A 25,329-nucleotide genomic window follows, 5' to 3' on the forward strand; every position below is an offset into this window, starting at 1 on the left:
ACAGCATCACCCAGAGGAGGGGGGGGGGGGGGGTTATTTAACAGGGCAACCCGTTCCTCACTGGCCACTGGGGACTTCCCAAGCAGTTGAGCACCTGCAGTAGGCCACTGCTGGCTGCACGGCCCTTTGATACAGTAATAGCAGCAGTGCTAAGAAGCGGGCTGCACATGTGCCAGTGTAAATCCCCCCGTGTATGGATGGAACACGCTGCAGCAACGAACCTGCAGTTCTGGCCATCCTAAATTGGGGTGAAAATGAAAAATGCAAGCAAATGGTCCGTTATGGCATTGCTAATACACTCAACCCGGATATTGAACATGATTGCTGGGGGCAATTCACAGACATTTCTAGACTATTCTTCCTGTACATATTGTACGAGGAGGCACAACAGGCTGTTAGAGAGCGGCTGTAAAAATGTATTTTCGGGTTTACGGGGACATGCATGTTGAGACAAGCCTGAAGTGGCTTCTCATTTCCCCTGTTAATGGTGTCACTTGGTCCTGAGCTTGTCAAGTGTGACCTCTAGCTGCCCTGCACTCAAAGTCATCCACTTGCCTCAGGCTGCCTGCTGCTTATTTATTTATTTATTCATTTATTTATTGTGGTGCCTTCGTGTCCTTGGCAATGTATGCCAAGGCATTGGGAAGCACCGAGGCAGATGGAACCTGGGAGATTGGGAGATCAACAAGTGTGAGGCAGGAAGGATAAGGCCTCAGTTTAATGTGGCCACTGACATGCAGGAGAAATGCTGCTGCAAGCTGCAGAAAGGGAGAGAGAGGGACTGAGAGAGAGAGAGAGAGAGAGAGAGAGAGAGAGCAGGAATATGCAGAATACCTGCACAGATGGCAAGCTGTCCCACATGGCTCTTTTGTCTCTATGAGGAGGAGAAAATAATGTATAAAAGAATGCAGCTTTGAGTGGGAAGAAAGCAGTGGCTCAGGAGTCTCCCTCCCATTCTGAGAGAGGGACAGTATAGAGTCACAGCAGTACTGTGAGAGACAGTATAGAGTCACTGCAGTACTGAGAGTGACAATGTGGAGTCACTGCAGTACTGAGAGGGCCAGTATAGAGTCACCGCAGTACTGTGAGAGACAGTATAGAGTCACTGCAGTACTGTGAGAGACAGTATAGAGTCACAGCAGTACTGTGAGAGACAGTATAGAGTCACTGCAGTACTGTGAGAGACAGTATAGAGTCACAGCAGTACTGTGAGAGAGAGTATAGAGTCACAGCAGTACTGAGAGCAGGGGCGTCGTAGTGGGGGGGGTAAGTGGGACTGACTACCCAGGGCCCGAATGGGGGGAGGGCCCTCGAAAAACCTGGAATGTTGCGTGAGAGACATGAATCAAGAGAGGAAGGGGGCCCACAGAGATTGCTTATGTATAGGGCCCAGAAATTTGTGCTACACCCCTGACTGAGAGGGATAGTATAGAGTCACAGCAGTACTGAAAGGGACAGTGTGGAATCACTACAGTTCTGAGATGGGAAGTATAAAGAGTGACAGTGTGGAGTCACTGAAGTTCTGAGAGGGACAGTATAGAGTCACTGCAGTTCCGAGAGGCACAGTATAGAGTCACTGTAATATTGATAAGGCCAGTGTGGATTCACTGCAGTTCTGAGAGGGGAAGTATAAAGAGTGACAGTGTGGAGTCACTGAAGTTCTGAGAGGGACAGTATAGAGTCACTGCAATATTGATAAGGCCAGTGTGGAGTCACTGCAGAATGTTACTTGCATCCTTTCTGAATGTCCCAGAAGGGATCAATTCAAGAAATATTATCATTGCAGCATTTTCAAAATATTAATAACTAAAATCTAAATTTTAATTGAAAATTAAATCAGAACAGATGTTATTGGAAAGCATGAGCCCTGTGAATCCCAACTTAGATATGTGAGTTATTTATACACAGCTAATTATCTGTTTACTAGTTGCTGATAATAATAATACTAATAATAATAACAACAACAACAACAATAATAATAATAATAATAATCACATTGTGTCCCTGTCATTCTCTCATATCTGGCAAGATATTCTGAGCTAAATTTGTTTTTCAGCCTTTCCATATATTAATTTTAAGGTTATGCTATATTGTGGTACAACAGCATCAAATAAGAAACACAGGAGACAAATTTAGCTTTGATTTTCTATATATGCTATTTGTGCGTCATTTGTTTACAACAAAATTTTTAATGGCACAGTATCAAGAGCCTGACACATTCAGTCTTTACCTGTTTCTGTAGAACAGGGGTACAACTGGATGCAGAATCAGATGTATGGGTGTTGCTACTAGCAACTAGCTAGAACACCAGGCAGAGAAGTTCTGATAAAGAATTATGGAGGATACCCCATTGATTCTGATCAAATTACAATGGTTATTCCCTTTGGTAACACATACAAGCCCATGCACACACCTACACACACACACACACACGGACACCATAAACAGCGAAACAATGTTTTAATTAATATGTAGATTCTGAAAAATTTCCTGTTTTTTGTTCTGCTCCTATAAAAATTTCCTTCACTTTTGCTTCTGTTTCAATTCCTTATATATATATATTAACTAGTTCTGAATGAATTATTCATATTTATGTCCATGACTATTTGCCTCATGGTCTGCATCCATTCACGCTTGGGCACCCTGAATAGACTGATATTTCCGTGAAATACTATGTTTTACCCTATCTTGTAAAACACCACTATGAATCTAAAGTATATATATATTCAAGTGATATAGAAAAAAATATTTTTATGCCACGTTAAGGTGTTGATTTATTTACTTTTCTGTAACAGATTTTGTTTTTAGAATTTATTATTATCAGTATCCAAGGAAGCATCTGAAAATTAAATGTTAGATGCCGAATGTGTCTTTGTATTTCTTCTCTGCTGAATCCTTGCACTATTCATAGACAAGGAGCACAAAAGGCCAAATAGACTACTCAATCTGGTCAGTTAAATTAAATTTTGAAGCATACAGAAGTCTATTACGGAAAATTAGAAAGAACTAACATCTCAGTAAGGTTATCGCTCACTTTTATTGAGTTTTTTTCCTGCAGCCTCTGGATCATTGTGTGTACCTGTCGATAGACTGCAATTCATTGGTGAGTGTTGTGCTGACAAACTGCAGTGCATTAATGTTCCCCTCGCTTCCCCGGGCCCTCAGGTCTGGCAGGAAGAATAGCTCGGCTGGCCTCTTTAATCTTGCACTTGGAAAAACTGCAAAAAAATGAAATAATAGAGAAAATAAATACATGGAAACGTGGGAAGCACAGGCATATTTATGTGGCCATTTTAAATTCAAATATTCTATGGGTTTTTGGATAAGATACTTAAAAGAGAATCTACTTAAAATGAATACACTGTTCTCAATATAGAAATTATTAAGTAGTGTGTAGGACGATGGACAAAGCATAGTTATCATGTCAAGAAACATACTGGAAATGCGTACATATTTTATGCAGTTTAAAAGTTATGTTTAAACAAATTTCAGTAGCTCAAGGTAGATTATCAAATCATCCAAACACGTAGTTGAATAAGAGTAAATAATCAAACACATTTTAGTTCAAAATATTTTTGTACAGCGATGGAATGTATTACTCATGAGAATTTAAAAATAAAAGGCAGACTTTTTATAAGGTGGGAAAATGAGATATATGTAGTGATATGATGTGTGTGTGTGTGTGTGTGTGTGTGCGTGTGCGTGTGCATGTGCATGTGTGTGGGAGTATGCGTGTTTATGTGTGTTTGTGTGTGTGTACATGTGCGTGTGTGTGCATGTGTGTGTGTGTACGTGTGTGCGTGTGCATGTGTATGTGTGTGTGTGTGTGTGTGTGTGTGTGCAGACGCACATGTTTGTGTATGTATGTCTCCACTGCTATTATTTGTGAAAACAATGGGTTTGCCTGTAATTTGGCTTTCTGTGGTAGCAGTAATAATAGCAGTGACAATGTTTTCTCCGAGTAGCTCCAAATCAAAGCCCTTTTATCTGTGACAAAGCAAGTTCTCCTTTGCATCTTTCTTCACAGATAAACTGAGCCCAGCACCATGAGCCTAAATCAAGTTTGCGGGCTCCTCCTAACAAATCCTTCAAAAACCTAGTCTGCGCATTGCATGTGCATGCTATAAGATAATTTTGCGGCAGCCAATCAATAATGCAACATAGAATAGCATTTAAATAAACATTAGCAGCTCCCTTAACGAATGAAACCTCATTTGTAATTTGTCAGTGCCACAAGAGTTGTATCTTTTTGATGTCCCTATGAATATACTTTTTTTGGAAAAGCTTTGACAAAAAAAAAAAAAAAAAAAAAAAAACATGGACACCGCAATCAAGATTGTAATTTCTTTCACTGTTTTATAAAGCATTTTATTTCTATGAGCTATCGGTAGTCAATCTATTTGAGCATGTGAAACTAAACCATTATTAGGACATTCGAAAGACAAGACAATGCAGGTTACAAATCCCATATGGAAACATGACAAGTGATAAAAAGGAGTATTATATTAAAAGAGAAGAGACTCCACATGATAGAAATATTGTACAGATGGAGCACTGCAGAAATTACAATCTTCCATCAAGCACAGTGCTGGCATGGGATTCAAGCGCTGAAATACAAACAATTTATGTGCAAGGGCATGGGGGGGGGGGGGGTGGGGGGGGATTGGGCAATGCACTGCTTGCCACCAAATGCGGTGAATTTGTTCATGGTTTGTCTGAATACGTGGAATGTGGTTCCTAATATTTCTTTCCAAAACATCTCCCTCTTAAGATTTTATATTGAATCCATTGGCTGATTAAAGTGAAACATGCTACAAAGCTGCATTTTTTTTTTTTTTTTTTTTTTGTATAACGAGGGCCTGGACAGAAAGGAGCATCCAGTAGCATTATCTTCCCAGGGAGCGGAGTCACATATAACCCAGTGTTCTACATGAAGCACAGGCCTTGGGCTCCAATATGTGAACTCTATGCTAAGAAGGTCTGGTTATGCTGCATCACTAGTTATATAGACTGTATGTTTAAATTAAATGATTCATATACAGAACCCAAGGAAAGGGAATGTCACAGACAAATTATATGATTAATTTATTGTAGTGATAATTACAGATTCATCATGCATATTTGTTGATTTATTTACAGTTTCATGCAAAATGTTAAAATAAATAAAAGAAAAATGAATGGTCTTGTAAATTATTATCATAAAGGCATTTAGTGTCTTTCATCCTGGGTGATGAACAATGTAGGCACCGTATGCATGGGAAATAAAAAAGCACATCAATGTAGGAGACAGTTGTAAAATGATCAATGAAAAAAATCTAAAGCAACACCTGAATGAAAAGATGTAATCAGAACAAAAAGAAGAGACTCCCCCACCTCCTCACCCTCATTCCGCCACCAGCGCCCCCACCCCCCACTCACCAGTATTTCTCATGAGGTTGTGATTGGTTCCATAACTGCATGTGCATTCTCTTCCCACCCCAAACTGACCAAATTTCTTTGAAAACAGAAAACAGAACACTGAATTCTAAAGTGATAGATAACCCAGATCCCAGATGTTGTGGTTCTTGGTTTAAAACAGCCGCATTACTGGTGTAAAGAAACCACGTTTTGCCACTGCAGGCCTTCTCTCATATGCTCCACATCCTCATCAGCGAATATAGATGTCTGCTGCCCAGCTTGTCCATTTTCTTGTTTTTCTCCTTCATTCTCCTTCATTCTCAGTTCCCCTTCATTCCCCGTGGCTGTGCTGATTTGTTTGAAATCCTTTGTTCTTGCTAACTGCAGTGTTAACAATTCCGCTCCTTCTGATCTTCAATTTATCACCTCTGTCTAAACCCCCATTTTTACTGTGTCATCTACTGGAAACCAATCTCTACCACCACTATATCCACATGACTATTTGTGAGTTTTTCTGTGAGAAAGTGAAAGAGTGCGTGAATGTGTTTTCGTATATAATTACACAATTTTTGTTGCTTTGGTTCTGTACGCCAGCAAATTGGATTTAAAATAAAACCACGAATATGAGGTTGAAGTGCAGACTGTTGACTTTAATGCAAGGGTATTTTCATCCATATCGGGTGATCTGTTAGGCAGTACAGCCATTTTTATTTATAGTCCCCCCCATTGTACAGGAGCAAAAGTAATAGGACAATTAGCCGTTTATTAGACAGCTGTGTGTTTTTGCATCTAGGTTTGATTCTGTCTGTTACTGTTGTCTGTCAATATCAGGGCCTAATAAATATTAATCACAAAAAACATTTTACGTGAAATGTTTGCATTTGCTGAAAGCCTCAAAAGACAGGAAATGAAACTGATCAGCCCTAACGCTAACATCAGCCTGCTCTCTGTCAAGGTGTAACAGCACATATCTTTGACAACCGTCATAGCCCTGTATATGTCTACTGTACTTCAGACAACATGTACTCACCACTGGGCAGATTGCCTAAGATTCAAGCCATCGCTGAAAGAGCCTAATTCATACTAGTAGAGTAGTGCCCTGTACAGTGTATTGACAATTTTGTTAAAGCAGGAGGCAAAATACTTACAGATTTTGCAGTTTTATAAAGTATTCCCCATGTGTCCTATTTGGGACCACATATTGTATATCACTCTTTCAGTAGAGCTTATCCACAAACTGTGTTGGCACATGGCATAAAATTTTTAAACTAGTGAAATGAATTGATAGATCCTGCATTAGAGAGTATAGTATAGAGTTTAAGGTGTGTATTACAATTATCCAACTTGGTAAAAACAGAGATAAAGGGTAGCTAGCAATATGATAGCGACAAGCACAATTAGCTCACAATATTAGTAGCCTAGGCTAAAACATAAAAAAATATGCATTTAGCTATAACATTTATGTAACATTATATAGATTTACATATAGCTACCTAGCAATACGATCTGAAACGTTAGTGCTAGCAAGCCATATCAAATTAGTTAACGTTAGACAGTTAGCTAGTCTAACTAGGCATGAGAGTTGCCATGATCGACCATACTATAAACATAATGTTAGTCACCCCTGCTCTAATTAGCTATCTAGCTAACAGATAGCAATGACGATATAGTGCCTAATGTTAACAGAATTGGCCATCAAAGCAGTAGCTATTGCTACTAGCCTGAATAGTCAGGCTAGCCTGGCTGGCTAATAGACCCACTTCGAAAACAAAAGAGGATGCACCCGCTACTCTGAGGTAAAAAGTGTATCACCTTGGTAGGCTATCACAATGCAGTGGACTTGATCATCAACTTAAAGTACTAAATACATCTTGTCTTTCTGGTTCTTTCATTTCATTTTCATATTTGCAAAGCTATAGAAAATATGTAGCGTTAAAAGTTGTATTTTGGAACTATTCTGCTGTGAGCTAGCCTATCTAGCTGTATTTACAGGTGCATTATAAATAAACCATCATACACTGTCAATGCTTGATCAGAGGCTTGATTAAGTTGATAACTTAATTTTTTACATTATTCCAACTCAACAAAGTTTGGACAGATAGGATAGAACACAATTACAGAGATGGAACTGCTGACAATGATAATTTCAATCATCTGTTTGAAATGTACTGAGTTTAACTCTTGTTAATGGTATCTGGTATCTTGGCATCCTGTTAATCATGTAACAAATCTGGGTATCTTGTTAAACATGTACCATGCTTGATGGTTTGACCAGGGCAGAAAAGGTACCATCCTGAGAGTGGATGGTAGTTTTAAAATTTTTCACTTCATCCAATGTCCTCCTTGCCTAGATTTCTAAACAGTTGTTCCGGTCAATTCAGTGCCTCTGTTTCCCCTGCATAAAATTAACGGTAGGGTATCTGCTGAGAAATAATAGTATTAATGACAATAGCAACACTACCTTCAAATTTCAGCAAAGTTTAGAGAGAATTCCAAATGCTTTGCAACACGAAGTCTGCAGAATGACAGAGTGATAAGGGCCTTGTTCTTATTCCTAGTGACCATCTTTGCATCATAATTCATCGATTTACATTCTCTACAGCACCATATCGGGTTAATCATTCAAATTCTTTATTAGAAATACCAACATTATCTTAAAACCACAAAACCATGAAACTCAGTGAGACATAACAAATGTTTATTTGAAATCGGTAGCCTACATGCAGAGTACTAGGGGAATATGCAGAGAAAACGGATACTGAATTCAGCAGCACACCAGCACCTGGGTAAGTCAAGAATCATTGTTTTTTAAAAAAAATGTTATTGCTACCTGCAATCATAAATTCTCCCTCCCTCCACCCCAGCATTCGCTAATCTCTTTTCTTTGGCACCCCCATGACAGGCAGATTATTAAATCCTGTGCATGCCCCTGACTCAGAGCGTTCACCGCAAGCTGCTTCTAAGCCTCAAGAACAGAACAGCTAGGCTAGAGTTCGCTAAAAAGTATGTTAAAAAATTCTGTTCTGAAACAAAGTCTTATGTACAGATGGGATGAGTATTAACCTGCACCAAAGTGATGGAAAGATGAAAGTGTGGTGAGAAAAGGAACTGCTCATGATACAAAGCACACACCCTCCTCCCCACCCCCACCCCCCAACCCAAACATTATGAAGGTACAGTTATGGCTTGGGCATGTATTGCGGGCACTGGAACTGGCTCAGTTGTACTCACTGAGCATACGACTGCTGATGGCAGCAGGATGGATTCTGAAGTATACATAAACATCTTATCTGCTCAGATCCAATCAAATGTCTCAAAACTCATTGGATGGTGCTTCACCTTGCAGTATCAACATACTGCTAAATCAACCAAGTTTTTTAGGGTCAAAAACTAGAGTCAATTAGAAAGTCAAGCACCCATCCTGAATTCAACTAAACATGTGTTTCACTTGCTCAATTGCAAGAATTTGAGACGAAGTACTAAATATGACTATTTCAATTCAGATTATGTTCATTTTCCCAATTAGTGTTGCTCCCCTTAAATGGGGACTATGTACAAAATGGGCTGTAATTCCTAGACACGTCCACCAATATGCCCAAATCAGAGCAGACACTGCACTTTAACCTCATATCCATCCTTTCCTTCCAAATACAATGTGCTGGAGTACAAAGCAAAAAAATAAATACATTTGCATCACTGTCCAAATATTTGCACACTCCACCATACTGTATATACAGTGAGCTCCATAATGTTTGGGAAACGTTCTTTTCTTATTTGGCTCTGTACTCCACAATTTTAGAATTGCAAACAAGATGTGATTAAAGTGCACATTCTCAGCTTTTATTAAGGGGTATTTTTATACCTTTTGATTTCACCATATAGAAATTAAAGACTTTTTTGTACGTAATCCCCCAATTTCCAGGCACCATAATGTTTGGGACAAATGGCTTCTCATCTGTTTCTGATTATTCAGGTGTGTCCAATTGCTTCCTTAGTGCTGGTATAAGAGAGCTTCCAAAATTAGTTTGGAACATCATTAAAAATAAAGAGAGCACTGGCAAGCTCAGTAAGGGCTGGTAGGCTACAGAAAAAAAGCCTGTCCCACAGTCTTCAGGAGGCAGGCGTGGATCTGTGAGTGACAACTGTCTGCAGAGGAAGTCATCAACAGCCTAAAGAGGCTACACTGCAAGATGCTAACCTCTAGTTAGACGCAAATACAGGATGGATATGTAAAAAGTGATGTACTTTTTACATGGTGAAACCATGTGAATTGTTTGATCACAAATATTAAATTGTGGACTACATAGCCAAATCAAGAAATATGCCTTTGTCCCAAACACTACAGCACGCACGGTAAATTCTGAGGTAAGCATTATTGTATTTGAGCCACCCCCACTGTAAAAGGAATTTTAATACACATAATATATAAATACTATTAATAATTAGGAAAGATAACAATTTTGTAATGTAAATATTAATCTAAAGTGAGGCTCTTTCACAATACTACCTCTACATCATTTTTTTCAGATTATGATGCTTCTCCTAGTTTGTTCTGTAGAGCACATTTGGTTTGTCAGCTGTAGATTTCTCAAAAGCTTTGCCTGTATTTCAAAAGAAAGCACCCTACTGTCCAGAATTTTTTTTTCATCGGTATAAAAGCTGTTATTTTTTCCCACTAGTGGGAAGAAACCTGCAATCCTGGCCAGCTCCTGAGTCGTGTGCTCTTGTGTAACTTGTCTATGTATCACCACAAAGCAATGCTGCTGTGCGCCCCTGAAAGGAATATTTTTAGGAAGCTGAGCTAAAATCTAGAGTCAAGTGTGGCTAACCTCGCATGTCTACTGCTGGGTGCCTGGTACACCCCTACTAAGTGAACATTTCACTGCTCAGAGCGTTTTGAAAATGTGAGCACAATATTTTTCTGTTTAAATTTACCTGTGACCTGTGTTATTAACCCCAAATTGATATTTTAACTGCTGCTATTATAAAAAGTAGGAGTCTGAGGCAAAATGTGAACATCACATTCTTTTTTTTACTCTAAATACAAAAAAATAATTTGTTACAAATGAGAGAGCTGAATGAAGTTAAAGAGAAAACATGATATGGATTTTAAATTCGGGACTCGACGTCGTCCTAGAGCACCCTGAGGAGGGGCATTACCGCCGTACGCGTGACGCTAATGCCAGAAATACAACAAGCAGGTTTAGCTGCCTTAAGTATGCTATCATGGGAGTCTCTTGTGGCTGACTTTTTTTATTTGCTGCAGTCAGGTTAATGAGTCCACCAGCCCACTTGATGTCGAGAGCCCGGCAACAATGAAATCTCTCATTAGAAGCTGCCTGGCACGGCACGCCCCAGACAAAGGGACATTCAGAGCGCCGGATGCCTTTATGGTCCCGGTCGCTGCCAGCCTGTGGAGCCCGGCCGTGGCATCCATCCCGCACACGTCCTGGCGGCCGTCCAATGGCACGCCGGCCCTCTTCCGCATGCGGAGCGTTTACCCGCCCGGGCAACGGCGGTGCGCGGATTCGCGAGGGGCGCGCGGCGGCCCTGGCCGCCCGCCAGCGGCCGCGACGGAGCCAAGCCTGCCGCATTTCAGCTGCGCTTCCATTAAGCGCACCCCCCCCCCACCCCCCCACCCCATCCCTCCATCTCTGCAGCCTGCACACTTTCACTATTTCACTGGTGCTACTGCTTCGCATTCCCAAAACAGCCCTGTTGGTTTCTTAAGACCAACAGGAATTTCCCACTGATTGTGGCTCAATAGCAAAGGCCTAACAATTACTCCTGTCTGTGACTTGAGCGCAGAGTAACTGACCTCAGCCAGTAAGCAGATCTGCCCATTTAATTAGAATCTCACAAGGCATTCTGGTAAATAGCAATCATCTTTAAATTCTGCTGTACATTTTTTCATCCCCTTGCACAATTCATGAGATCATGCATTTTATGGTTCTTGTCAATTTTAGAAGACAAATTAGGAGGAATTCTTCTTAACCAAATGAGTAGGAATTATACCTCAGCCCTATTTGCCAAACCTTAAGCAAACCAACAAAACAATTTGATCTGTACAAATACTTAAATGATCTGTATTGGAGCAATTTAAATTCAGTCAAAAATGCAAAATGTACAGTATTTCTGTTTCTTATATGTGCTTTAAATGCTTGAAAAATACTTCTCCTCTGAAGAAATATATTATTTATATAAATCATATTTGCAGCACTTATGTATGTATTACAAACAGATATACACTCGTATACACAGACATAACCATGCACAAATCAATAAGGCACCAAGATAGTAAGTTCAATATAGCCTCCCAGCAGGGCAAATTTACTTTAGAAAAAAGCAATATCTTTCTAGGTATGGAGTCAAGAGAGTTAAATATTCTCTGCATAAACAGTCCCGACTTTTGTTCACGCTATTTATAGAATGCAAGGAGAAACAGCTGAGCTGACTGCAATGATGTCACATTTGCTGATGGAATGCTTTGTTCCACAGCGTGCGTGCATGCCACCTGGGTCTGCAGGAGATACTGCTGCCTGGAGCAGCAAGATGGTGTAAATATGCCCCTTCTATTTGACTGTGCCAATCGATCAATATTGAGCCTGATGACACTGAGATCACCTCTAACCCCCATGGGAAGGTCAGCTCTGCTCTACTGCATCATGAGATTCAGAATAAAGGTTTCTTTTTTTCCCTTTGGTGATGCAACGCATAGGTTCTTTTTTTTCTTTTTCTTTTTTATTGAGGTTTGAATACACAGATCTCCACCGATGGGTTTCTAAGCATCAAGCCTGGAGAATGTGGGTCGGTATTCAGCAATTTCCATTGTTTGTGTTTCCGTGTGTGTGTTTGTGTGTGTGTGTGTGTTTATGTGAATATGCGTGCATACGTGTGTGTGTGTGTGTGTGTGCACGCGTGCGTGTAACAGGAGAGGAGTGGAGGCATCGATGGGGTATTATACTCCTATATATTTTTAGTAAGCCTTTGGGCACTTTCGGTGTCCCTAAAAGAACATGGTTGCTTAGCAACCATTATTGTTGCCATGGAGATTCACGTGTAACCAGCTGCTGCAATCAGCATTAACTCCAGGCACATATTCTCCTCATTCCAGCACTCATGCAGAGGTAGGCATACAAGACAGTGCATAGCTGTTAACCGGAAGTGACTAAAAATGATCACTATAAATGATGTGTTAAACTGTTTATATATATATATATATATATATATATATATTTAAAGAGAGAGATAGAGAGAGAGAGAGAGAGAGAGAGAGAGTACATTATGATATTTACTTTATTGAAAAAAATTTCAGGCAGCAATTTGAATATATCTGTTAATCCATAACATGTTTTATTTTGATGAGCAAAGAATTTAAGCCGGTATTGCATTATATTTTTTATTTATATTATTATTCAATTGCTTTATCAAAAGGTAAAGACAAACAACCATATTTGTTTGACTGAATGGCACTAGGCAAACTTTCAAACAGTCAACTATACAGTGTTTCATATGTCCTGTTAATTTGTAATTATGCCATTGCTGGTCTATTCTATATATCTGCATGATAAATTTCCACATTACAGTATATCCCTTAGGACATAAACTGCACATTGAGTAAACCTGTCTTGTTCAGTAACTTTATAATTGTATGTGTTTTTAACAGAGGGAAAAAAGGAACAGTATTACAGAGATCATTAAAGTGAAACATGACAACTGTGTCTATACTCTGGACTGCAGAGAGTAGTTCATGTGTATTAGGTTACCTGCATGCCATCAATTTTAACTAACTATTTGCCAAGTAAAGGAAAATGCTGTATCACATCGATATGTTTGATGACACAACACACAGGGAAGAATACTGGGAAATAACTACTGAGCCTAACTGTGCTCTATCAGTTGCATTCATTCACAAATAGTGACATTAATCAGTACATTTTCAAATATTTGGAAATAGCGTTTTTGAACATTCATGACATGATTTAAGCAAATCTGCATTTTATTTAAAAAAACTGCTAAGTCATCCATAATAGGCTACACCCCATGCAATCACCTCAAGGTTTTTATTCAAGAATAATGCTATTCCTGTTACATTCTTCTAGCTAAACAATACGCAGTTTTGGAATTGCTTATTATTTATCTAAAAGAACATAATAAGAATAGAATTATTCCTGTTACCAGACAGTACTCAAACCTTTTAAAACACTGCTTATTGTTCTAAAAGGTTTGAGTACTGCCTGGTTCACCTAACAACAACTGAAGTCAACTACACAGTTCTGATAAAGCACTTTTGATCAAATCATAAGTTTAATGCTTTTATTACAGTTTCTACGAAAACAGAAAGACCAAAGTGAAGCAGACATCTTATGGTGCGGATCAAGAATTATACCAAGGGAAATTATTATTATTATTATTATTATTATTATTATTATTATTATTATTATTATTATAACATGCACTGATTTCTTTCAGCACAGCAGACATAGTTTCAAAGCTTGTTAAGAATAAACACAGACTACAGAATTAAATATGTGAAAATACAATGAACTATGTATGGTTTTAAAGGCACATGTTTGACACCGCAAAAAAAAAAAAAATGAAAACAAATAATATCCAAACCGTAAAACAAATTCCAAATATTCAATAAAACTGGTTAAATGGCACTAGCGTACCAAATAACATCCGTAGTGAAAGCTGGTCCACTACACTCCTTACAAGATCTTTTGATAATAATATTACATTCAAGTATGCGAAAAAGGATTATGCATATAACTCAGTAGTGGAACAGAATTCCACCGAAAGGAGAATTCAAAAAGATTGCACTGTTCCAGATACTAGCACATAAATGGTTGAGCTATATCTTCTGTTCTTTTTGTTTGTTTGATTTTAGAAACAAACCTTACTCTGTAGCTTGCTGTCTGTGTGACCGTGGTTATATTCTTATGAAACTTCTGAACGCATGCTCGTCTGGTTGTGACTTGATGGTACAAACCACAGCTTATAAATGTTTTAAATATGACATCATTGAATATAATTACATATGGTTAGCATTCCCTGGCAGGTTGTGCTGTATATTGCAGGGATGTATAATACATATATGGCTTCTAATGAGAGGCAGAGCGTGCTGACCTTTATAGCTAATGTTTTCATCAAGAATCTCCCTTTATCTAAAAAAAGGGGATTAGCGGTGTGACCTGAAGAGTGTTTACTGTGTCAGCACTTACTGTGAGATTGATTATTTATTTATTTATATATTTTATTATTTATTATTTATTTATTTTGTCAGAGCGCTATAGAGATCCACTTTGCGGAGCTGCTAAATGCCCTGCACTGCACCCCAACCTGGCCCTGCCTCAGATCTCAGTCAGATGATCTTCATTTCAGCCAATTGAGTGTAAAAGTCAGCTGTGTTTTATTGGAATTTTTTTTTTTTTATAATGCCAAGAACCAATAATCTTTCATCTTTAATTAATGTTTAAACTTACATTTAGATGGAATTTATCCGTGAACATTAAAGGCTATATCAAGTTCAAATAAGCCACTTTTAAATTATTAATACTTTTTTTTTTTTAATTGTTCTTTGAGAGGTTGCTTTAATTTAATTGATGTATATGGCCTCCATGATAAGGTGTTAGAAGAACTGCCCCATTGCTTACCCAACAGCCAGCAGACTTTAAATGCGAGAAACCAGTAATGGAAGCCAAGGCGCTATCCTTCAGTTGCCCTCCATTTCCAGATTACAAGCCACACCCCCCATAAGGCCATTTATCCAACTATGAGAGCCATGCAAAAGAGAGCATATCTATGCTTTCCAGGTTCAGAATATTTCTGGAACCTATCCAATGTTTTTGTTACTAAGTTTGTCTAATGATTCAATTTGTCTGACCTGCCAGGTTCAGAATGCTGTTCTCTGTTTCACAGCCATTTTTGTAACTAAACCTGAAAACCACGCAACTGCAGGTTTGCTGTAACGAAGTGATACACTTTAAGAACAAACATTAGAAATTTTGAAAAAGAATCACATCATAAATTACCCATGTTATATAATATTTACATAAGGACATTATGCTCTACCACCAACGACCGGTCGAGGAGCTAAAAGCTTCCATCGCATACTGTTTGTGTTCCATTTTTGCAATTATGTGTCTCTCCTGTAAGGATGTTTACATCTACAATGCATGCATTGAACATTACATCTCCAAATGAGATCAGTCATACATGTTGATTAATATCCATGTATGTTATAAAGCTTGACAGAAGGGAAAATGATCTGCAATGTTACTGTGTTTCTGTTTCTTTCTAGTAACATTTTCAAAAAACCAGATAAAATGGTCAATCTTAAACATAGCCAGCTAAATGTCTCTGTCTTAAGGAGGTAGAAGACAAAGCAACAGAGGAAATTGAGCTTGCATTTTATATGTTTAGACAATTAAAACTGTAATAGCAAACACAGCTAGAATTCAATTATTAATGCATTTCCTTTTTTTTTTTAATAATAAAACACAATGTGTAAAAACGGTGTTATAGCTTGTTGGTATCTCACAGTGGTGAAATGGACGCAGTAGGTCTGAAGCCATGCTAAGGAAGCAAAGCTTGGGAGCATTTTGCTTTAAATGAGGTTTCAGTGATATGAATTATATTTTTTTAAGGCAGACACATGCTTTCAGCTGTACTACGTGCTGATTAATTGGATGTCTACTTTCAAAATTTCTATGCAATGCACAGAAAAGGCCAATGGTGCAACAATTAAAAACGACTATTTTTCTGATGTCTTCTTTACTGGTATGCATACTTTTGCCAGTGCTGGCAGCCATTTATTTATTGTGAGCAAATTTTGATACTTTTAGATTTTCTATAGTCACTGGCAAAAAAAGACCAATATTAAAGTGCACTAAAACATCAAATTATTAGATTTGTATAGTTCTGTTCAAAAGAACTGCTATGGCTAGCCAGCACTGCAGCAGCTCTCCAGTCCTTCCCTTACAGCTGTGCCTCCAGGTTGGAACAAACAGGGCACACAGTGGCAAGAAGGTCTGTAAAAACACAATGAAATGTCCAGTGCTAATTCAATTATAACAGAATACATACAAGTCCATCATACCATACTGTATGTACTCTGTAAGAGTTGATTTAACACTGAACATTTTACTGTGGCAGTCTGCAAAAAATTATAAATCCATTGACTGTGTTCAGTTATCATGGACTAAGAATGTCAAAGTAAGTGTGAGAAACCCTTGTAATTAAGTCATCCAAATAAAATAACACTTCAAAGCTATCCATTATTAATAATAATGTATTTGGAATATACACATACAATATAACCTCAATACTCATAGTATGGAACACATAAATTAATTATTAATTTCTCAGCTAACCTTATATCAGATAGAAGAACCTGGTGAAGGTTAGCACAAATTCTCTGTCTTAGTGAAGAAAAAGTAAACAATGCAGTCCCGTATTAATGATTGTAGAAACACCAACATGTCATACCGGGAGCTAATATAAAAGTGCATGTGAGATTTAGATTTTTAAGACAGTATAAAATATGTTTATTCTACAGGAGCTGTTTCAGAAAATGATTATGAACTATGGGTTGCATGCATGCTTGTTTAATTGTGTCTGTAAAAAAATGAGAAATGAAATTGACTCAAACTGGATACAGTCTGTAAGCTTCTCAGCAGGAAAATGAAATTTCAACAACACCAGTTTAAATACATGCACTATTAATGCTGTGCAGCTGGCACGTGTAATTCAAGATAATTGAGCTGTGTGTCCACAAACTACAGAGCAAGCAGAACCAGATATTTTGAATGTCTGTTTCAACTTTAAATGGATGACCTCCCCCTGTTATAATATGCCTGCTCTGTGGCTCACATCTCTAGCTTTATCTGTTTCAAAATTCACCCACAGGTCTCCAAGCATCTCCTGTGTCTGAGCACCAGACTGGTGGTGAGATGGCAATCACTGGGCCATGATATAAAATGTATAGAGTCACATTTGAAATGAAGGGATCGAATCTTTACCAATGTGTGGGAGATTGATGAGAAAATCCCCTTTTTCCATCCATTTAAAATTATTTAATGTCAGCAGCTTGAGACAGGCAGACTGTCAGGGCAGGAAAAACTGAATTTAAATGGTTTCATCAGGGGTCGACATAGCAGGCCTCCGTGTGGCTCAGACAGAAGTGTCATATGTGTCAAATGGCATCATTTCAGAATAGCATCACTATCAGAATGATCATGTTTTATCAGCGGAACTGAATGCTATGATCGCGTGCATCACAAGTAGTGGCTAGTGACATTTTGTATAATCACATATTTAATTTCCCCTTTTCACGTTATGTAAGACAACCATATTTACCTGATTTTTTTTTTTTTTTGTTTTTTTTGTATTGCCTTTTGGGCATACTGTGCTTTTGGATAACTACAAAAATGCAAAATGAAAATCAACTTTGGAAGAGTGCATTTCAGAAAAGGTCAAAGTTAAATATCTGAATTATCAAATACTGTAATAGAATGTGAGTCTGAACAGTCATATTTGAGCATTGGTATTGTAAAAAGCAATGCTATTGTACAGATATTTTTACTTTTCTTTTGCTAATTAATCTTTGTGGTTTGGCATTAGGATTGACTTTTTTGGTAATGTTTAAAAAGTACATTTAATTAAATGGCTCTACTGTTTCCACCGAGTTGCATAAATTGTCTGGATCAATTGATTATAAGCCAATGGGGGAAAAATGTCAAATGTGATCCATGCATTATTCAGTTATAATATGGTGTGTTTGCACTTTTGACATTCTTCCGATTCTATTTTCAGTTTTAATTTGATACTGTATGAAATTTTGGTTTCTGTGAAACAGTGCTAAAACTCTGACTGACATTAGCAACAAAGAAGATAAACCCATGAGGTGATTCCAAACTTTTTGGTTAGTGACCAATCATAAATATAACATAAAAATGCAATTTGTTGGGACCACATCAGTTAATATCACATGGTCTTATACTAATAACAGATTTATTTTTATGGATGCTTTATGAATTTAGAATTATTAGGGATATGCATTTATTCACACTACGAAGAGCCTGTTTGTCATCTGCCTACTTCTGTGTACAATCAATGAGACATTCATATGTGTGTGGTTCATAATGGACATAGGACACAAGAGTTCACATGATGAGTTCAAAGTGGAAAAGAACTTCCTCATTTGCTGAAACTACTACTGTGACTGAAGCACTAAAGACTAATACATTTGACAAAGATTTGAGTCCTTGCTCAAATAATATTTACACATTTATCTGAACTTAGTCAGGGAAATTCATGCAGCGAGGCACAAGTTTCAGTAGTTCTGAAATTGAATTTTTCATATTGGCCTGCAAGGTACAAATTTACATTAACAAGTTGTGGTAATATTATTGTCATGTGTGGACAGATTGTCCACATTTTAAGGCCACTTACGACAGTGTAATGTATACGAAGCATTTCTTCAACATTTTTTCCAGGGTTCAAAATTCAAATGTCATATTTCGTTATATGATATCATAAAATTTTGATAAGTATCAAGGTCAACTCACAGGACTTCTCGCAATCTGGTTCTGCGGTTTAGATATGTGGAATTCGTGTCTGCAGGAAATATTGTACCTCCACCTTATGAATCTATTCCAGATTATTCACATGCAGACAAACTAAAAAAAGAAGAACAAAAAAGCCACAAAGTCTTTGTTATGGTCCACATGCTTATCAGACCATTTACCTGTCGGCATACCTTGGAACGGTCTCTAATTTTCACCTGAATCACTGCCTCTCTTCTTCTGTCTTTGGAGCTCACTTAACACAAGCTGTCACTAAATAAATTAACATTAACGCCTGGTGGCTGATAATACTGAAAATAAAAATTTAATAAAACAGACCAGCTGATTGTCACTTACAGACTGAGTATAGGTTCCTAAAGATAAGTTGAGTAATCATTTTCATATTTAGGTTTGGACTGGTTTATTTTGGTTGGCATCTAATTAACAGCAGACTGGAAGCAGATGCCCATTGTTTCTATAACAATGCAGTTCTTGGGGAATTCAACAAAAATCTTTTTTCTTTACTTTTTTTTATTTTGAACTGTCTAAACATGATAATTAAATTACATTAACACAAACTTGCATTTTGAAAGTACAGCACAATCAGACTGCTTTTGCTTTCACCGCATTAGCCATTTTGTCATAGTTGACGGAAATGCGTCTGGCTAAGCAACCTTTATTTAATTCCATGTAATTTAGCTGGAAGGAGGCATAATATAAAATTTGAGCTACAAAACATATACATGGTGTTCAATGTGTTTTGGTATGAAGACAAAAAGTCACCATTTATTTAAACAATTTTTGACAGCAGATGTGTAGATTTGGAGTTCTGTTGCAGTGAGGTGTTGAACACGTGACACATGGCCACCGGTGAAGTGGTCTGAGATGAAAGTCCTGCTCAACACAGCACAGGATTAAATTGTGCCTATACGTTCAAGTGAACAATGCTGTGACTTTCTCTTGTTAATGGCTGCATATATTATATTTCCTTTGCCATGTCTTGTTGAAACAGTCAGAGTAAAAAAAAGAAAAAAAAACTCTCACAATTTTCCTTTCTCTTCTCTTGCTCCCTTCTGCTGACATTTAACATCACAGTGCGAGAGACACTGGTGAACAAGATGTCTTACATGCAGTCCTGACCCCAAGTGATGATGGAGAAAAGTCTCACACACAAGTCTGGTGCGTCTACCGCCGCCATTCTGAAAGAGCTCGGTATGAATGGGGAATGTCTTTAATGGATAATAAGTGAGGGACATTATTAACTGAGACTGTAAGCCCTATTCTTTTCACAGTAATGATATGATCAAGCTAGGCTAGTGTGTCAGGCTAAAGGAGAAAAAAGGAGGCTCAGCCATTTTTAATCCTGTTTAAGCCATAGAGGTACAATTCTATGACATTTCTTGAGGGAATGCAAAGTTTGGAAAGTACATTTGGTGATGTGAATACATTTAAAAATGAACTTCTTTTATTTAAAAGAACTGGCTATACATATTTTAATAATATTTTGTTAAAAACATTTAGATATTTCTAAAGTGTTTAAAACTTTCACCATTAAGTATTGAATAGTGGATTCCATATAATCACAACTTTTTTGCAACTGCTGGGCTACGTTTGTTCTATAAAAAAACATTTGGATTATATGTATATTTCTATTCATTCTCTTGAATATGTTGATGAAAAAAAACAGAACTGATTTACAGAATAAAAAAGGGGTTTGTGAAAGTCACAGAAAGTCTATGAATGTTACCTGCGCATGTATTTAGTGTTTAGCAGTTGTCTATGACCATGAAATGCACTTTTTGTACGTCGCTTTGGATAAAAGTGTCTGCCAAGTAAATGTAATGTAATGTATTTGAATTTATATGCACAGCCTGGCAGGGGGAAGCCTTGACAGAGTTTGGTAAAGACATCACAGGTGGAAATGTCAGTTGACAGTAAATACATCTCTAGGAGCATTTTGATACTTTGTGGATGCATTACCCTCCCTGAACCAGCATTTAAATGATGACATTTTTGTTTTGCATATATTTACTGGCCTGAAGTGGGATGTAACTGCCAGGTGAAACCAATGGTATGTACGTTAGGGTCTCTAGTCAATACGAACACAATGTCCTTAAGTCACTGAAAAGTAAGAATAAGGCATGATATTGTTATCATGGGAAACATAATAAAAAATAAAAAAAACACTTGCTAGAAATATCATGACTACAGAACACTGACCTCTCCACATGGCTGTTTTATCAAATCAAGAAAAAATTATTCAACAATAATGTAAAATGCTTTTCATTGAAGATGCCTACTCCGCAAGATTCTCAAATCTGAGTGAGGATAACATTGTGCTTACATAAATTTCAGTTTCAAAACACCTTTTAGAATGGTTTCCAACCTATATGTCGGTAAAAAATAGACATTCCCAAACTCTGGTCCAAGGATGCCCAAGGACGCAGTCAGCAGACCCAGGGGGTTCTCGTGTAAAAATGTATTCAATTTTCAAGATATTTTGCTTATCATAATTCATAAATTACATACTGAGATCAAATAAACCCTGGCAGATTTCCACATCCATTGTAAAAATGTGGTTACTGTAAATATTTTTTTTGAAATATTTTAATAAATTAATAAATATTGTCAGATTGTCTTATGTAGATTTGCGTTATAATGTTACATTCATTTTGCATGCTTACGCAAGCAGCCATTCCATTGCTGCTTATAGTGGGTGCTGTACAGAGGCCTCACACCTAAACCATTTTATTGAGGTGGGGGCTCTCATAACCACTGATAGGTCATTTGAGGGGGGCTAGAAATAGAAAGCACAGGGACCCTTCGCCTAGAAGGTAGGTCCAGCAGCCCATGGCCATCCTGTTGAGCACAAAACAGGTAACCAAGCCTCCCTGATGAAAGAGAGAGAACTTAAAAGACATGCGTGGTCATTATTGTCAGACAACATTGGCAAACATGTATTTGGTCAGTAGAACAATTTGCTCTGTCTGAGGGAAAAAAGAGAATATATATACAATCTTTTACAAACCATCCCGCACCAAAAAAGTTCAGACCTGAAGATTGCAGGGGAATAGGAATGGGGAATGTAGACAATCACACTATGATGTAATCTTTTTTAATGCCCCCCCCCCCCCACCACCACCACCACCACCACCACACACACACACACACACACTCACGAGTTGCCTTCTTGCCACAATCACATCATTGATACTAGTAGAACTGAGTGATTACTTTTAATGACAGCAGCTATGTAAGAAAAGCAACTAGGAAATGGAAGCAACAATGTCCCTATCTTAGTTTAAAAAAAAAAAACAATGATAGCGACGTCATGCAAGCAAATGTGGAATGACCATAATACGGTTAACAATAATATTTAATAACCCTATTCAAGTATTTTATGCTCACATGTAATACAAAATGTTATCTATATCTGAATTATTTACTACAAGGACAATTCCAGACGTCCCTGAAGATGAACATAGATGTAATGAGCAAACCGCATATCTCCAAACTCTAGAATATAGCTTTTAGCTCATGGCGATCCATTTTCAGGATAACCAGTTTGCCTGCTGGAACGTTTTACAACTAGTCGCCCGGCAGGTTGAGCAATTGACTTCCGTTCGCTTGAATCTTCCCTAAGAAGAGAAGCTGGGTCATGTGGTAATACGGAGACAAAGCCACTTTCCTTAATGAGAGGCTACAGAATAACTGCAGCACTGACACGGAAACCAACGACAACTTCTTAAGACCTGCTTCAGAATGCTTTAACACGGGGCCCATTTCGTCCCCATTAAGGCCTTGGGTCCGGTTCAAATCTGCAACAAAGCGTGTATCTACTAGCACATGCATTAGCACATTTAATGCAGCTTTTTATTTCTCACGCATATACACAACCACCGCAAAGTGAAGAGTTAATTTCGAAACTAGCAGTTAGATTAGACCACCATCTGAATGAATGAAGAAATATAAATTTTATATGTGCTTCAGATCTCTCACAATTTAGTAATTGGGTTTTGCTGTTTGTTGTAATTTAGCTGTAAATATACTAATTATCCTGTACTTTGGTGTTGATGACGGTATGTTTCCATTAGAGATTCATTGCATTATTGTAACTTCTATGTAGTAAAACGAACATTTTGTGAGATTAAATTCGCATATGTAAACGTCGAAAATCTAATTTCAGACAACAGGTAGGTTATGTTACGTTACGTATCAATGACAAACTCGCGTATATCCTACTTTGTGAATAACTGGGACCACTGGGACAATAAAATTACAAATCACGTTGAACCCCGTCCCTTCTTAAACAATTTTACGAAAGCTATAGTGTACACGCACAAAAACACCTCTACGATGCTATCAAAAATAGTTACAGAACATGTTATATATTTGTACGACTGACAGTTTCAAGGAGGTATGCTACATCAGCATCAGTACTACACATTTCCCCTTTGCTGTCATGTAAGCCCTTAATTGTTTCTCCCTGTCAACCATGTATTCTGATGCGATCACTAAAGCTTGTATTAATTGTAGATCACCTTTAATCTTCTCAGCTATAGAAGATAGAATGGCGCGGCTGTCGTTAAAATCATTACAATAATGAATTCGCTGAAGGTAATTGATCCCATTGAAACGAAGTTCGTTAAAACTACTTCAGCCAATAAAGCTGCATGTTTAAATTCTCTGTGAAATAATACTGACTGCTCGGTACAATAATCCATAGTTTAATCTAAGCAAACAGTAAATTCTAAATAGATTATGAAACGAAGTTTCTATGCCTTAGCAAACAGTGGCCGAAACGAGATGTAATTCACTCTTACCTGAAGCCGTGTTCTTTAATTTCCTCCATCGAGTTATTCCTTAAAGAATCTATTTCTAAGATATCTTACGTTTCATTTCCAACTTTTGTAACTTGCACGTGTGGCCTAATGATGGCTGTTGCATCTGGACGGCTCTGTCCAGTTTTCCCTCTCCTTTCTTTCTGTCTTTCTTTCTCCCCTTTTCCCCTTCGTCTTTGTTTTCTCTGTGGAACGGGGCCTCTGGTCAGTCCTGATTAATAAATGTTTATCTGTTTTGAAGTATGGGACAATGGGGGATGCCCTGTGACCTCGCGGAGCCTCGACCTTGCGCAGGTTTATTGTGGCACGCTGGGAAAGGGGCTATGGGATGGAGACCCCGGGCACTGACCCGCATACATCCTGCGGCTTTTCCATTCATTCCCGAACCACTGCAGTTGCCCACAGCTCCCATTGTTTCAACAGCAACAATGGCATTTTTCTCAGGGAAAGTAAGCTCTTTAAAATTCCTTTAATGTTTCCCGACATTTGGACAAAAACTGTCCACCCTTCTTCACCACATGTATCATGTAGCAAACGTTTGACAAGAATCTCCGTATCGAATGAGGCTGCGGAGTGACTGTCCAAGCCAAACATGTTTGAGCAATTAGCCCTTTTTTTCTTCTTCAGAAATGCATTAGACCGCGAAAACACTCTTCGCAGTTTATTCGTCTCGGTAAACCACAAATTATGGTTCATCAAATTATGTGATGACGCTACAATAGCCTATGTCTGCTATAAAATAGCTGAGGGCATTAAGGAAATGTACACAACAGCTTGGCCTAGATGTCGAATATTGGTTTAAACACTCGACAGAGGCATGCTCATTTTAACCAGCATCAGCTTCAACCGCTGGGATAGGCCTATCTGAAGCTGAATTGATACATCGATGCAGTTTGTTTGTAATCAGGTAAATGCAGGCTATTGTATGCCAAATAAATAGGCCCTCTGTAAGACATGCTGTAGCTGCGTATACAACATCAAGTATTCGGCGTCAGTTAGGCTACGCTTTTCTTTGTAGCGGCAGAGAGGATGAACATGGACCAGCCTACCGTGATTTGCTAAAAGGGCAAAAAGGGAAGCAGGTTCAGTGCAACTTGATATGAATCTGCTGTAACAGTGGAAGAGCCATTCACATCATTATTGCTTAGAGACCAGGTACCGGGTGTGTTGGTTGCATTCCATAAAACGGGAGTGTATCGAATGGCTTATTTTTTCTATTATACTCGTCTTTTGAAAATCAAACTGTAGTGTGCCGAGATATGTGATTTCGCCCAGAAGTCGATACCAGGAAGTTAAACGCGGGGAAAGCCAGTGATTAAGGAGACAGCTGTGACACTGACTTCAATAAATTATTTATTCAGCTCCACGCTGCTCTCACCTCAGAATTTTCTTGACATAAGTCACGGGATCCATTCAACTAGACGAATAATCACATTTCACTTCAGTAATATTCAGTGCCCTTGTCTTTTTCTTTGTACCTTTCCTCGTTTATCTTATTGCTAAATCGCTTTCGTAAATAAATA

General features: G+C 38.1%; 1 long non-coding RNA gene across 1 annotated transcript in view; it reads right to left on the reverse strand.

Annotated features, from left to right (window-relative positions):
- The window catches only part of LOC135254313 (uncharacterized), a 37,730-nt gene extending 13,603 nt beyond the window's left edge, over window positions 1-24,127 (reverse strand). Inside the window, exons 1-2 of the long non-coding RNA XR_010329833.1 lie at window positions 23,789-24,127; window positions 3,080-3,218 (exon numbers count right to left, since the gene is read on the reverse strand). This is a non-coding gene — a long non-coding RNA (uncharacterized LOC135254313). The remainder of the gene's footprint in view (window positions 1-3,079; window positions 3,219-23,788) is intronic.
- Window positions 24,128-25,329: the final 1,202 nt, after the last annotated feature.

Source organism: Anguilla rostrata, chromosome 4 (genome assembly GCF_018555375.3).
Source record: "Anguilla rostrata isolate EN2019 chromosome 4, ASM1855537v3, whole genome shotgun sequence".
Lineage (NCBI taxonomy): Eukaryota > Metazoa > Chordata > Actinopteri > Anguilliformes > Anguillidae > Anguilla > Anguilla rostrata.